General features: G+C 40.8%; 2 pseudogenes; both read left to right on the top strand.

The window, feature by feature from the left end:
* LOC138399495 (cytochrome P450 4F2-like) overlaps positions 1 to 13,857 on the top strand; it is an 859,494-nt pseudogene that overhangs the window by 238,880 nt on the left and 606,757 nt on the right.
* LOC138380877 (olfactory receptor 7A17-like) lies at positions 11,088 to 12,036 on the top strand (annotated as a pseudogene).

Genomic DNA, 13,857 nt, shown 5'->3' on the forward strand with positions numbered 1-13,857 from the left:
TCAAATTGTAAAGATACAGTACATCAACTATTTACATAGCATTTCCATCGTGCTAGGAATTATAAGTAATCAAGAGATGATTGAAAGGATACAAGAGAATGTTGTAGGTTGTTGTCTCTTGTAGGATACAAGAGAATATAACGTAGGTTATATGCAAATACTACCCCATTTTATATAAGGGACTTCACCATCAGCAGATTTTGGTATTTACAGGGGGTCCTGGAAGCAATCCCCCATGGATACCAAGGGATAACAATGACTTATGGAGAAGAGAAGTAGGAGGTTAGTCCAGGAATAAAGCATTGATCAGGTGAATGTTGCAACATTTGAACATGTGAGCATTGTGAACCCCATAGCAGGTCTTCTCTTCCAGTGGAAAAAAAAAGGTTTCATCTTGTTGATTACTCTTTCAGGCTGAAAATAGTCACTCTAAGAGGATGCTCTGTGTCCTACTGTTCTTATTTTCCAGAACTGCTTTAGTAATGTTTGATTTGGGCTCTAAAAAGCCGTCTCCTTGTGAATTGTTAAAGAGGGCTTGTACTCTCTGAACTGAAACAACATGGACCATCCAATGGGTTTGTTTTGAACCTATAAAGATGCAGATACCTAGAGAGTCCTGCCTGTGCATCCAACCAATTCCCCCATCACTGTACTTCTCTTTTGCGTGCCTGAAACTCTCTACTTTGCACCTTCAATAGCAATAATAGAACTTGTGGCAAAGTCATTGCAATGGTTTTGTTCAGAGCTGGGTGTGTGGTCCCGGTCCACAACTCCAAAATAAGGTGCTGAGGAATCAGATGGTCTTGAAATGTGTGCTCATGCCTTTGATAGACAAAGAAACACCATCACTTTTTTTTTCTTTGAGACACAGTCTCACTCTGTTGCCCTGGCTAGAGTGCCTTGGCATCAGCCTTGCTCACAGCAACCTCAAACTCCTAAGCTCAAGAAATCCTCCTGCCTCAGCCTCCTGAGTAGCTGGGACTACAGGTGTGTGCCACCATGCCCAGCTAAATGTTTTCTATTTTTAGTCACCTGGCTAATTTTTTCTATTTTTAGTAGAGATAGGGTCTTGCTCTTGCTCAGGCTGGTCTTGAACTCTTGACCTCAAGCGATCCTCCCGCCTGGGCCTCCCAGAGTGCTAGGATTACAGGCATGAGCCACTGCACCTGGCCAAGAAACTCCATCTTAAATGTTGAGAAAACATTCATGGGAGAGTCCAGTGAGCAAGGGAGTTAAACCCAGGGAGAAGAAATGAACATCATAAACAAAGAGCCCCAGAAGAAGGAACATACCTATCTGGTATCCAAGATGCTCCCAAAGATCCAAAACTGCAGAAAAGAAGTTCCTTTCTATCTTGGTTCCCTGGTTCACAGGAACCAAATTGCTCAGAGACTAAAGTAACAATAGAACAATTAATTTAATGAGCATTCATGAGAATTCAACCTCTGAGGCCTCAGACGTTGTAAATATGCCCTTTCTCCTTTTTCCTACAGCTCAACTCTTCCAGGACCCTCTCAGAGGACTCCTGACACCACATCCCTGCCCTTCCTCAAAGCTGAATTGAACCTTCACTACCCAGGAAAGAAAGGATCGAGGGAACTAGAACCTCAGCAATGCCCTTGGAGCACCTGGTGTGGAAAACAGGTGTGGATGGGGGCAGGCAGAGCTGTCAAAGGAAGAGCTTTGTCGGCACAAGTGCGGATAATGTCATGCTAAGAGTCCATTCACTTAAAGCATTCCAATCAATTCCTGTGTCTCTCTCATCTTCTTTTCCTCTTAGCTTCCTCTCAGCTTGCTTCCCCTCTCTCTCTTCCGGAACCCAATTCTGAGGATCTCTCACCTCCTGAACAGTGGTCAACCTTCTCTTAGATCCCCAGTATCTCCCAAAATTTCTAACCCAGCCATCTGAGCCGAATTTCTGGAGCCATTACAAGTACCTTCATTCCCTCTATCAAAGATGCTCCCGTTTTCTTTCATCTGTAATATCTTATTCATTCATTCATTCATCTATTCATTCATTCAAGAAACGTTCCCTGGGATTCCATGTGGTTAGCACTGACAAGCCCATAGCGTACGTCTTCTGACGTTAGTTTATTTAATCTCTCTGTGTCTCCGTCTCCACCTTTGTAAAGTGAGGATAATAGTGATATCCAACTTCATAGGGTTGCTACGAGGATTAAATTAGATCGGTCTTACGATCCAGCAACCCCACTGCTGGGTGTATATATCCAAAAGAAAGGAAACCAGTGTATTAAAGAGATGTCTGCACTTCCGTGTTTATGGTGGCACTATTCACAACAGCCAAGACATATAATCAACCTGAGTGCTCATCAGCATATGACTGGGTAAAGGAAATGTGGTGTGTATGCACAATGGAATACTATTAAGAATGAAATCCTGTCATTGGCTGCAACATGGATGAGCCTAGAGGTCACTACGCCAAGTGAAATAAGCCAGGCACCCAAAGACACACATCGCATGTTCTCACTCATATGTGGGAGCTAAAAAAGGGGATTTCACAGAGGTCAAGTGTAGAATGATGGTTATCAGAGGCTGGGAAGGGTAGGGAGAGGGGGAGGGATGAAGAGAGGTTGATTAATAGGTATAAAAATACAGTCAGACAAAAGGAGTAAGTTCCAGTGTTTGTAGTGTGTCTACAGTTAACAGTAATGTATTGTATATTTCAAAACAGCCAGAAGAGAACATTTGAAATGTTCTCAACAAGATAAACATTTGAGGTGATAGGTATTCCAATTACCCTGATGTGATCATTACGCATTGTATGCTTATATCAAAATATCACACGGACCCCGTAAATATGTACAATTATGTCTCAATTTTTTTAAATAATTACCATAAATATTTTTGAATAAAATATGAGGGTTAAATCCAAAGATATCATGCATTGACAGTTTTTTAATAGTCTCTAACATCTAGTGATCACCTGTTCGTGTTAATTATTATTGCTGCATTGCTATAAATATTTCATTCATTAAATCAAAAAAAATAGTGATCATGATGATAAAATGAACCCAAGGCATATAAAACAGCACAAGTGCTTGACATGTGGAAGTCCTTAATAGATTTTAGCTATTGTTACTCTCATTTGTTGAGTATTTACAAGTTTCCAGTCCCTGTTCCAAGAGTTTTATTTTTTTTTAAGCTATGAAGGGCTTTATTACACAAATTATTCTAATCACATTCCCAATAACAACTCCTACAGGTTTGGCATGATCCATTGGGGGAAAAAAAAAAAAGAAGTCATTAAATCATAAAAAAGGGTTCCATCAAATTTTAAAGGAGTTTTTAACTTTTTTTGAATTACAGACTATTACGGAGATACACAGGTTTTGGTTACAAAATTTGGGAAAAAAGGAAGATGGCGGAATGGTGGTGACCTCCTGGATTCGTGCTCCCGGAGTGGAAGGCATGGGTCTCTGACTGCCACAACGCTAGGTTCACTCCCCCACAAGAACGGCGGTGTGAACCCACGGAGAATCAACGTGGGACAGAGAGAGAGCGAGAAAGGACTGAGGTGATCGGGAAAGAAATCGCAAAAATCTGGAGAGTGCGGACGGTCATTAGAGAAGGGAGCGCGGGATGGCTGTACCCACCTCACCAGAGAGTGGGGTGGGTTCAGCCCCACAGGAAAGCATCTTGTTCCCCCTCTGACCTCCACACCCACTCAATTGGGGATCTGCCCGAAGTCGGCGCAGAATCGCCACGGGAGACGTGGGCTCTGCAGAGGAGACATTGGCGGGAGGCATTTTGGACCCTGGAGCGCTGTGCGCGGCCCAGGCGCCGAGCAACTGTCTCCTATACGCGGGCTGCGGGGCTGCCTCAGTCCCGGCTCGAGCAGACGCCGATCTGTCTCGTTTAGGCAGGCGGCTGGATTCTCCCGGCCCGGCTCCTCTGGCCTCTGCCGGTGGCTGAGCGTTCAGCCCCAGTGACAGTGCTGCAGACGGGCGGCCGCCATTGTCGGGTTTCGCAGCCTAAACCCTGCGGAGCCATTGGGTACCGGGCGGCTCCCTTCCCTAGTCCACGGACCGACTAGGAGCTCAGCCTTTGTGTGAACACTGAGTGGTTCCCCAGTCGCGAGGGAGTGGAGCGTGGACCTTGCAGACATTGGGGTGGGGCGGACCATCGCCCGTGGGAACTGCAGCGGCTGGGGCGAACAGGACGCCGCTCCCCTCCCCCTATCCACTGTCTTTCTCGCAGAGAGAGATGGAAACCACCTCGGGAGAGGAAGAGGAGCACCCCCCCGCCAGCGGAGGTAGCAAAATCCTGAACAACACGCGAAGGGCTCCCCCTAGCGACAGAGGAGGCAGCTCACCTGGCGCTCACGGCGTGCCCCTATCCAGACTAAAGCTGAAAGAAGGGATCTTAAGGATTCACCCAGATGGGAAGGGCTCAGTGAAAGAACTCTGGAAGTATAAAGAATCAAGATGAAACCTCACCCTCAAAGAGGATTACTAGTTCGCCACCAATTAACACAAACCAGATTCCAAATAGCAACATGTCACAGGAAGAATTTCAAACATGGATCATAAACACGCTGAACAGCATGCAAGAAAAAATGGATAATCAACACAAAGAAACCACAAAAAAGATCCAGGACTTGGAAGAAAAATTCACCAAAGAAATTAAAATATTGAAGAAAAATCAAACTGAACTCCTGGAAATGAAGAATTTATTCAGGGAGCTACAAAACACAGTGGAAAGTCTCAAGAGCAGGGTAGATCAAACAGCAGAAAGAATCTCAGAGAGCAAAGATAACACTTTCCAATTAAATAAGTCAGTCACAGAGATACAGCAAGGAAACAAGAGAAAAGACCAGAGTCTACAAGAAATGTGGGATTATGTGAAGAAGCCTAACATGAGAGTTATCGGCATTCCTGAGGGTGAAGAAGACAATAAGCAAGGGTTGGATAAACTATTTGAAGATATAATTGAGGAAAATTTCCCAGGCCTTGCCAAATCTCTAGATATACAGGTTCAAGAAGCTCAAAGAACCCCTGGGAGATTCATACCAAATAGGAAGACACCACGTCATGCAGTTATCAGACTGACCAAAATATCCACTAAAGAGGCCCTTCTTCGAGCTGTAAGGAGAAAGAAACAAGTAACATACAAAGGAAAGTCCATCCGAATCACGCCAGATTTCTCAACTGAAACCTTACAAGCAAGAAGAGATTGGGGCCCCATTCTCACTCTTCTGAAACAGAATAATGCCCAGCCTAGAATCCTGTACCCAGCTAAGCTCAGTTTTATATATGAAGGTGAAATTAAGACATTCTCAGATAAACAAAAACTCAGAGAACTCACCAAGACAAGACCAGCTCTCCAAGAAGTACTCAAAACAGAGTTACACATGGTCCAGCACAAGAAGGACCCACGAATGTAAAACTAATCAAGAGATAAAGATAAAAACCCAGTTATCACAATGGCTCAAGAGAGAAAACAGATCAATGAAATTCAACCTAACATGAGGAACAGCAATCTGTCTCACTTATCAGTTCTCTCATTAAATGTGAATGGATTGAATTCCCCACTCAAGAGACATAGACTGGCCCAATGGATAAAAAAATATAAGCCAAGTATCTGCTGTCTTCAGGAAACTCATCTAACCTACAAGGATGCATTTAGACTGAAAATAAAAGGGTGGAAATCAATATTTCAAGCAAATGGAATCCAAAAGAAAGCTGGCGTGGCGGTTTTAATCTCCAATAACTTAGTTTTTAAATCAACAAAAGTAATGAAAGACAAATATGGTTACTGTATACTGGTGAAGGGTACAATTCAACAAGAAGACATAACTGTACTTAATATATATGCACCCAACCTAGGTGCACCCAGATTCATAAAGCAAACCCTACTTGCTCTGAACCAAGTGATACATAATAACACTTTAGTAGCTGGAGATTTTAACATGCCGCTGACAGTACAGGACAGATCCTCCAAACAAAAAATAAACAAAGAAATAATGGACTTAAATAGAATGCTAGAACAAATGGGCCTGACTGACACCTACAGGACATTCTAACCAAAATCCACTGAATATACTTTCTTCTCATCAGCTCATGGGACATTCTCTAAGATTGACCATATCCTAGGACATAAAGCATGTCTTAAAAAATTTAAAAATATAGAAATTATACCATGCATCTTCTCAGATCACAGTGGAATAAAAGTAACAATGAACCCTAACAGAAATCCTCATTTCTACTCAAAGTCATGGAAGCTAAATAACCTTCTCCTGAACAATCATTTTATAAATGAAGAAATCAAGTCTGAAATCAAAAGATTCTTTGAATTAAACGACAAAGGAGATACAACTTATCAAAATCTGTGGGACACAGCTAAAGCAGTCCTGAGAGGAAAATTTATTTCCATAAATGCCTATACCAAATAGACAGAAAACTTACAAATAGACAATCTAATGAATAGACTCAAAGAGTTGGAGAAGGAAGAACAGACCGACCCCAAACCCAGCAGAAGGAGAGAAATTATTAAGATTAAATCAGAACTAAATGAAAAGGACAAAAATCAAGCCATAAGGGAGATTAATAAAACAAAAAGTTTGTTCTTTGAAAAAATAAACAAAATTGACACACCTCTGGCTAGGCTAACCAAGAGCAGAAAAGAAAAAACTCTTATAACCTCCATCAGGAACAAGAAAGGAGAAATCACGACTGATGCCACAGAGATACATGATATCATCTATGAATTCTACAAAAATCTTTATGCACATAAACTAGAAAACCTGGAGGAAATGGACAAATTCTTAGAAACACACAGCCTTCCCAGGCTCAACCAGGAAGAAATAGAATTCCTGAATAGACTGATATCTAGATCTGAAATCGAAACAGCAATAAAAAACCTTCCCAAAAAGAAAAGCCCTGGACCAGATGGGTTCAAACCTGAATTTTACCATACCTACAAAGAAGAACTGGTGCCCATCCTACATAAACTATTCTCCAATATAGAGAAGGATGGGATTCTCCCCAACACTTTTACCAAGCCAACATAATCCTGATACCAAAACCAGGAAAGGATGCAACAACAAAAAAAGAAAACTACAGACCAATTTCTCTTATGAATATAGATGCAAAAATTCTCAATAAAATCCTAGCAAATCGAATCCAAGTGCTTATCAAAAAAATAATCCACCACGACCAAATGGGATTCATCCCAGAGATGCAGGGGTGGTTCAACATACGTAAATCTATAAATGTAATTCACCACATAAATAGAAGTAAAAACAAAAACCCTATGATCCTCTCAGTAGATGCAGAAAAAGCATTTGACAAAGTTGAACACCCTTTTATGAGAAGAACGCTTAACAAAATAGGCATAGATGGAACCTACCTAAAAATGATACAAGCCATATATGACAAACCCACAGCCAACATCATTCTGAATGGGGAAAAATTGAAAGCACTCCCACTTAGAACTGGAACCAGACAGGGCTGCCCACTGTCTCCATTACTTTTCAACATAGTATTGGAAGTCCTTGTGAGAGCTATCAGGCAAGAGAGCAGAATCAAGGGAGTCCAAATAGGGACAGAAGAGATCAAACTCTCACTCTTTGCTGATGATATGATGTTATATCTAGAAAACCCCAAGGATTCAACCAAGAGACTCCTGGAATTGGTCAATGAATTCACTAAAGTCTCAGGATACAAAATCAATACACACAAATCAAAGGCATTCATATGTGCCAATAACAGTCAAACAGAGAACCAAATTAAGGACTCAATACCCTTCAAAATAGCAACAAAGAAAATAAAATACGTAGGAATATATTTAACTAAGGAGGTAAAACACCTCTACAGGGAGAACTATGAAACACTGAGGAAGGAAATCGCAGAACATGTAAATAGGTGGAAAATCATACCATGCTCATGGATCGGTAGAATCAACATTGTTAAAATGTCTATACTGCCCAAAGTGATCTACAGATTCAATGCAATCCCTATTAAATTACCAACATCATTTTTCACAGATATAGAAAAAATAATTTTATGCTTTGTATGGAACCAGAGAAGACCCCGTTTAGCAAAAGCAATCTTAAGCAACAAAAACAAAATGGGAGGTATTAATTTGTCAGACTTCAAACTATACTACAAGGCTGTGATTATTAAAACTGCCTGGTATTGGCACAAGTGCAGGGACACAGACCAGTGGAACAGAATAGAAAATCCAAATATAAAACCATCCTCATATAGCCATCTAATCTTTGACAAAGCAGACAAAAACATACTCTGGGGAAAAGATTCCTTATTTAATAAATGGTGCTGGGAAAACTGGATATCCACATGTAGAAGACTAAAACAGGACCCACAGCTTTCACCTCTCACAAAAAGCAAATCACAGTGGTTAACAGACTTAAACCTTAGGTCAGAAACTATTAGAATTCTAGCAGAAAATGTAGGAAAGACTCTTACAGGCATTGGCCTAGGCAAAGAATTTATGAAGAAGACTTGTAAGGCAATCACAGCAACAACAAAAATAAATAAATGGGACCTGATCAAATTAAAAAGCTTCTGCACAGCCAAAGAAACAGTCACGAGAGTAAACAGACAACCTACAGAATGGGAAAAAATTTTCGCATACTACACATCAGATAAAGGACTGATAACAAGAATCTATTTAGAACTCAGGAAAATCGGTAAGAAAAAATCGAACAACCCTATCAAAAAGTGGGCAAAGGACATGAATAGAAATTTTTCAAAAGAAGATATAAAAATGGCTAACAAACATATGAAAAAGTGTTCAACATCTCTAATCATCAGGGAAATGCAAATCAAAACCACAATGAGATATCACTTAACTCCAGTGAGAATGGCCTTTATCAAAAAGTCCCAAAACTATACATGTTGGCGTAGATGTGGAGAGACAGGAACACTCATACACTGCTGGTGGGCCTGCAAACTAGTGCAACCCCTGTGGAAAGCAATGTGGAGATACCTTAAACAGATTCAAGTAGACCTACCATTTGATCCAGCAATCCCATTATTGGGCATCTACCCAAGAGAACAAAAGTCATTCTATAAAAAAGACACCTGCACCCGAATGTTTATAGCAGCACAATTCACAATCGCAAAGATGTGGAAACAACCCAAATGCCCATCAACTCATGAATGGATTAGCAAAATGTGATATATGTATACCATGGAATATTACTCAGCTATTAGAAATAATGGCGATATGGCATCTCTTTGGTTCTCCTGGAGAGAGTTGGAACCCATTCTATTAAGTGAAGTATCCCAAGAATGGAAAAATAAGCACCACATGTACTCACCAGCAAACTGGTTTCCCTGATCATCACCTAAGTGCACATTTGGGAATAACACCAATTGGGTATTGGACAGAGGTCGGGGCTGGGTGGAAGGGATGGGTGTATACCTACTTGATGAGTGCGATGCGCACTTCCTGGGGAATGGACACGCTTGAAGTTCTGACTGGGGGGATGGGGTGGGGGGAAGGGTTGGGTGCACACCTACATGATGAGTGCGATGTGCACTGTCTAGGGAATGGACACGCTTGAAGCTCAGACTCAGGGGGATGGGGAGGCATGGGCAATATATATAGCCTGAACTTTTGTACCCCCATAATGAGCTGAAAAACAAAAGAATAAAAAATAATAAATAAATAAATAAATAAAGATTCAAAACCAGGTTTTCTGATTTCCATAAGATTTGCAGTTAATATCATTTATTAAAATCTTTGACTGTTCCATCTTTTCAAATTCTCTACTTTTGCTATTGTTTTGTATATTTCCTTTTGTGAACTGGTGTGTTTACTCCCATTGCTCATTTTCTACTGCAGTGTTCAATCTGCAAGGTGACTTGACATTGTATAGAAATCCCTCTTTTCTCTTTCAGATAAATATTTTGTTGCTTTGTTACTTATTCTCCAAACCAAGGGGATAAAACTAGAGTTGGAATGGCTACAGAGTCCAGGAAGCTTTCTCTTTCTTACAGTTTCTCAGGGACCACCTAAGTATATTAAGTATTTTTCCTCCCCCCTTGCTCATTTTAGCTTTCTCTCTGTTTATATTGAGCAGATTTTTTAAATGCTTCTTTAAATCCAGGACACAAAATGGTCATATTGTAATGGAGCATTGATGGGACATCCATGGGAAGTTATCTGGAATTTGTCTGTCTACATTCATTAGGGGAAATATCATCTGATGTTGATAGTTTGCCTTGTGTCCATTCTTTTCCTAATCGGCATGGCAGGGGGCGAGAAGGACATGGTGGGAACATGCTCCAGGAGGCTAATGTGTGGTGTTCATGTTTGTGCGCACGTGTGTGTGTTTGTGTGTGTGTGTTTTGTGGGGCATGAACAGCCCTCAGAACAGGGGTACCTGATGTCGTACTCCAAAATGAGACTCCTATCTTTGCAATTGTGAATTGTGCTGCTATAAACATTCGACTGCAAGTGTCTTTTTTATAGGATGTCTTTATTTCCTTTGGGTAATACCCAGTAGTGGGATTGCTGGATCAAATGTTAAGTCTACTTTTAGTCCTTTGAGGTATCGCCATACTACTTTCCACAGAGGTTGTACTAGTTTGCAGTCCCACCAGCAGTTTATGAGTGTTCCTATCTCTCCACATCCACACCAGCATTTGTTGTTTTGGGAGTTTTTGATAAGAGCCATTCTCACTGGAGTTAGGTGATATCTCCTTCTGGTTTTGATTTGCATTTCTCTGATGATTAGAAATGTTGAGCACTTTTTCATATGTTTGTTGGCCATTAGTCTATCTTCTTTTGAAAAGTATCTTTTCATGTCTTTTGCCCACTTTTTACATTGATCCAGGCAAAGAATTTATGAAGAAGACCCCAAAAGCAGTCAAAGCAACAACAAAAATAAATAAATCAAACCTGATCAAATTAAAAAGCTTCTGCACAGCCAAGGAAGCAATCATTAGAGTGAATAGACAACCTACATAATGGGAGAAAATATTTGCATGCTATACATCTGATAAAGGGCTGATAACTGGAATCTATAAAGAACTCAAGCAAATCAGCAAGAAAAAAATCATGTTATTTTTCTCTTCACTGCTAGCCACAGCAAACACATGGGGCCAAGAAATAATACATGGATTTCAGAATTTTTTCTTCTGGGATTTTCAGAGAAACCAGAATAGCAGCCCCTCATATTTGGGCTGTTCCTGGCCATGTATTTGATCACTGTGTTTGGGAACCTGTTCATCATCCTGGCATTCATCTCAGACTCCCACCTCCGCATGCCCATGTACTTCTTCCTCTCTGTCCTGTCCTTTGTAGACATCTGTTTCACCTCCACAAGCATCCCGAAGATGCTGGTGAGCATTCAGGCTCAAAGTCATTAGTTATGCAGGCTGCATCGCCCAGATGTACTTTTTATTGCTTTTTGCAGGGTTAGATGACTTCCTCCTGACTGTGATGGCCTATGACCCTTTTATGGCCATCTGTCACCCCCTGCACTACACGGTCATCATGAACCCCTGGCTCTGTGGACTGCTGGTTCTAGTATCTGGTATCATCAGTGCTCTGCATTCTCTCTTACAAAGCTTAATGGTGGTGCAGCTGCCCTTCTGTACAGACTTGGAAATCCCTCACTTTTTGTGTGAACTTAATCAGGTGGTCCACCTTGCCTGTCCTGATACATTTCTCAATCACTTGGTGATTTATTTTGCGGCTGTGCTGTTGGCTGGTTGTACCCTGGCTGGGATCCTTTACTCATACTCTAAGATTGTTTCTTCCGTACGTGCAATCTCCTCACACCAGGGGAAGTATAAAGCATTTTCCACCTGTGCATCTCACCTCGCGGTCGTCTCCTTATTTTACTGCACAAGTCTCGGGGTGTACCTCGGCTCTGCTGCTACACACAACTCACACTCCAGCGCAACAGCCTCGGTGATGTACACGGTGGTCACTCCCATGCTGAACCCCTTCACCTACAGTCTGAGGAATAAAGACATAAAGAGGGCTCTGAAATGATTCTTCCGAGGGAAACTAGAAAGGGGCCAATTGTATTGCAACTGAAGAAGCAGCCGTGATTGTAGGGCTCAAAGCCTTGGAGCCAGAAACTGCGATTCTTTGGTCAGATTGTGAAAGTAGAACTATTTCTTCTATTTATTTCCTGCAATTTCCGTTTTTGTTTTTTTTTTTTGACATTGACATCTCTATGCAATTGAAATAACATACTTCCTTAGGCTTTCTGCTCATTCTGATATCTGATTATTTTTTCTTTTGTTGTTTTCCTATTTTTTTCCCCCAATGTTATTCCCAACCTTGGATCAGAAATACCTGGAAATTCCTATTCATATCATAAGACAACATGGATTTTTTAAAGTATAATTTCTTCTCACGTGGCATGTGTCATACCACATTTCTTCCTTAAGTTTTACTAAAGGAATATTCATGAGTTGTACTGCTCCTTTGGGAAAAAAATACACTTAGCAACTGAGGACACCTAAATAATTTTATAGTATAAGAAAATCTGAGACCATAGTTTTTTACTTGCACTTCTACCACCATTTTTATATTCCTATTTTAACTTCTTTTCCTGAAATGCAGACTTTAGCATGTTAGTATTTTATAACTAGTCGCTGAGTTTTATTCTCTCGTTGGGGTCTTGTTCTCTTGCTCATGTCCACAGAGCTCACCACAGTCACTGGAAAAAACTGGTTCTTGATGACATGTCTCCAAGTGGAGTCTACACAAGGGACAAATTTGAACAAGTAGATTCACCTAATGTGGCTACAGAGTGACAGAGGACCTCAAAGATGATGAAGCAAAGTTTTAAACCACACATTGCATTATTATGCAAAATATTTCCTTTTTAAGTTGTACAGCCCCCTGTTGAAGTATGAAGGATCGGTGTCCATGTGTGAGGGTTTATTCAGTGGGGTGTCGGTTCGGTTCGTGGGTTTTAATTTTTATTGAATTATCTTTCTGTTTCTGCTTGAAAACATCCAGTGCTACCTAAAACAATGGCTCTTTGTTTTGCCATCGATGACATATCACCCCCTTTTCTAAATTTTGTCATCATCACTAAAGGGGCAATGAATGAACAATACCAATACCTTCCATTATATTTCTCTTAGCCTCAGGAACCTCTTCAGTCTTCATGCTTAAAGGAGGGCCCACAAGTGTGTTTGAATTCCTGGCCACTCACGTGACTCAGGCTCACAACTTCTGCACAAACGTGCATTTCCTCCCAACCGCTCCTTGTAACCTGGGAGGAACTCTCCATGTAGTCACTTTTGAATGCAGTTATCTGAAATAAAGTTGAATCACAAACTAATTATGGATGCTGTCTTCAAATATCAGAACAAATGCCAAAGATAAAAATGGCAGATTATTATCATTGCCCCCAGTTCTGTTTGCTTCAATTATTGTCTAGTTAACTATTGCTGTGTATGAAGACATCCTAAAATCAATTTGTTTAGTATAATGCCATTAGTGCCTAATGAGACCGTGGAGCGGGTGGCCTCCCCAGGAGACTGTATTTAGCCGTGAGTCTCTGGATTGTGTTTCTAAGGTTCATTCACGTTGTCGTGTGTGGGAGTAGAGCACTTCTGTCCTGAGCCAATTTGTGGTCAGTTTCTTCCATTTCAATGCTGAGGTTCATGTTCTAGTTTACAGAAAAATAAGTTTAGATTGATTCTAGGTATTGAGGCGAATTTGGAAGGACATATATGTTTCTGCAGGAACAAATTCTAACTCGGAGAGAAGTCTCTATTCCCAGAGGCAATAATGGGAAGAAACTGAAGGTATTATATAAGTCATACTTTGATCATGAAGATTTGGGAGAATTTAGAGTATAAAAGCGAAAAAAAAAAAAAACACAGCTGATGATAG

This window comes from Eulemur rufifrons, chromosome 2 (genome assembly GCF_041146395.1).
Source record: "Eulemur rufifrons isolate Redbay chromosome 2, OSU_ERuf_1, whole genome shotgun sequence".
NCBI classification, from domain to species: Eukaryota; Metazoa; Chordata; class Mammalia; order Primates; family Lemuridae; genus Eulemur; species Eulemur rufifrons.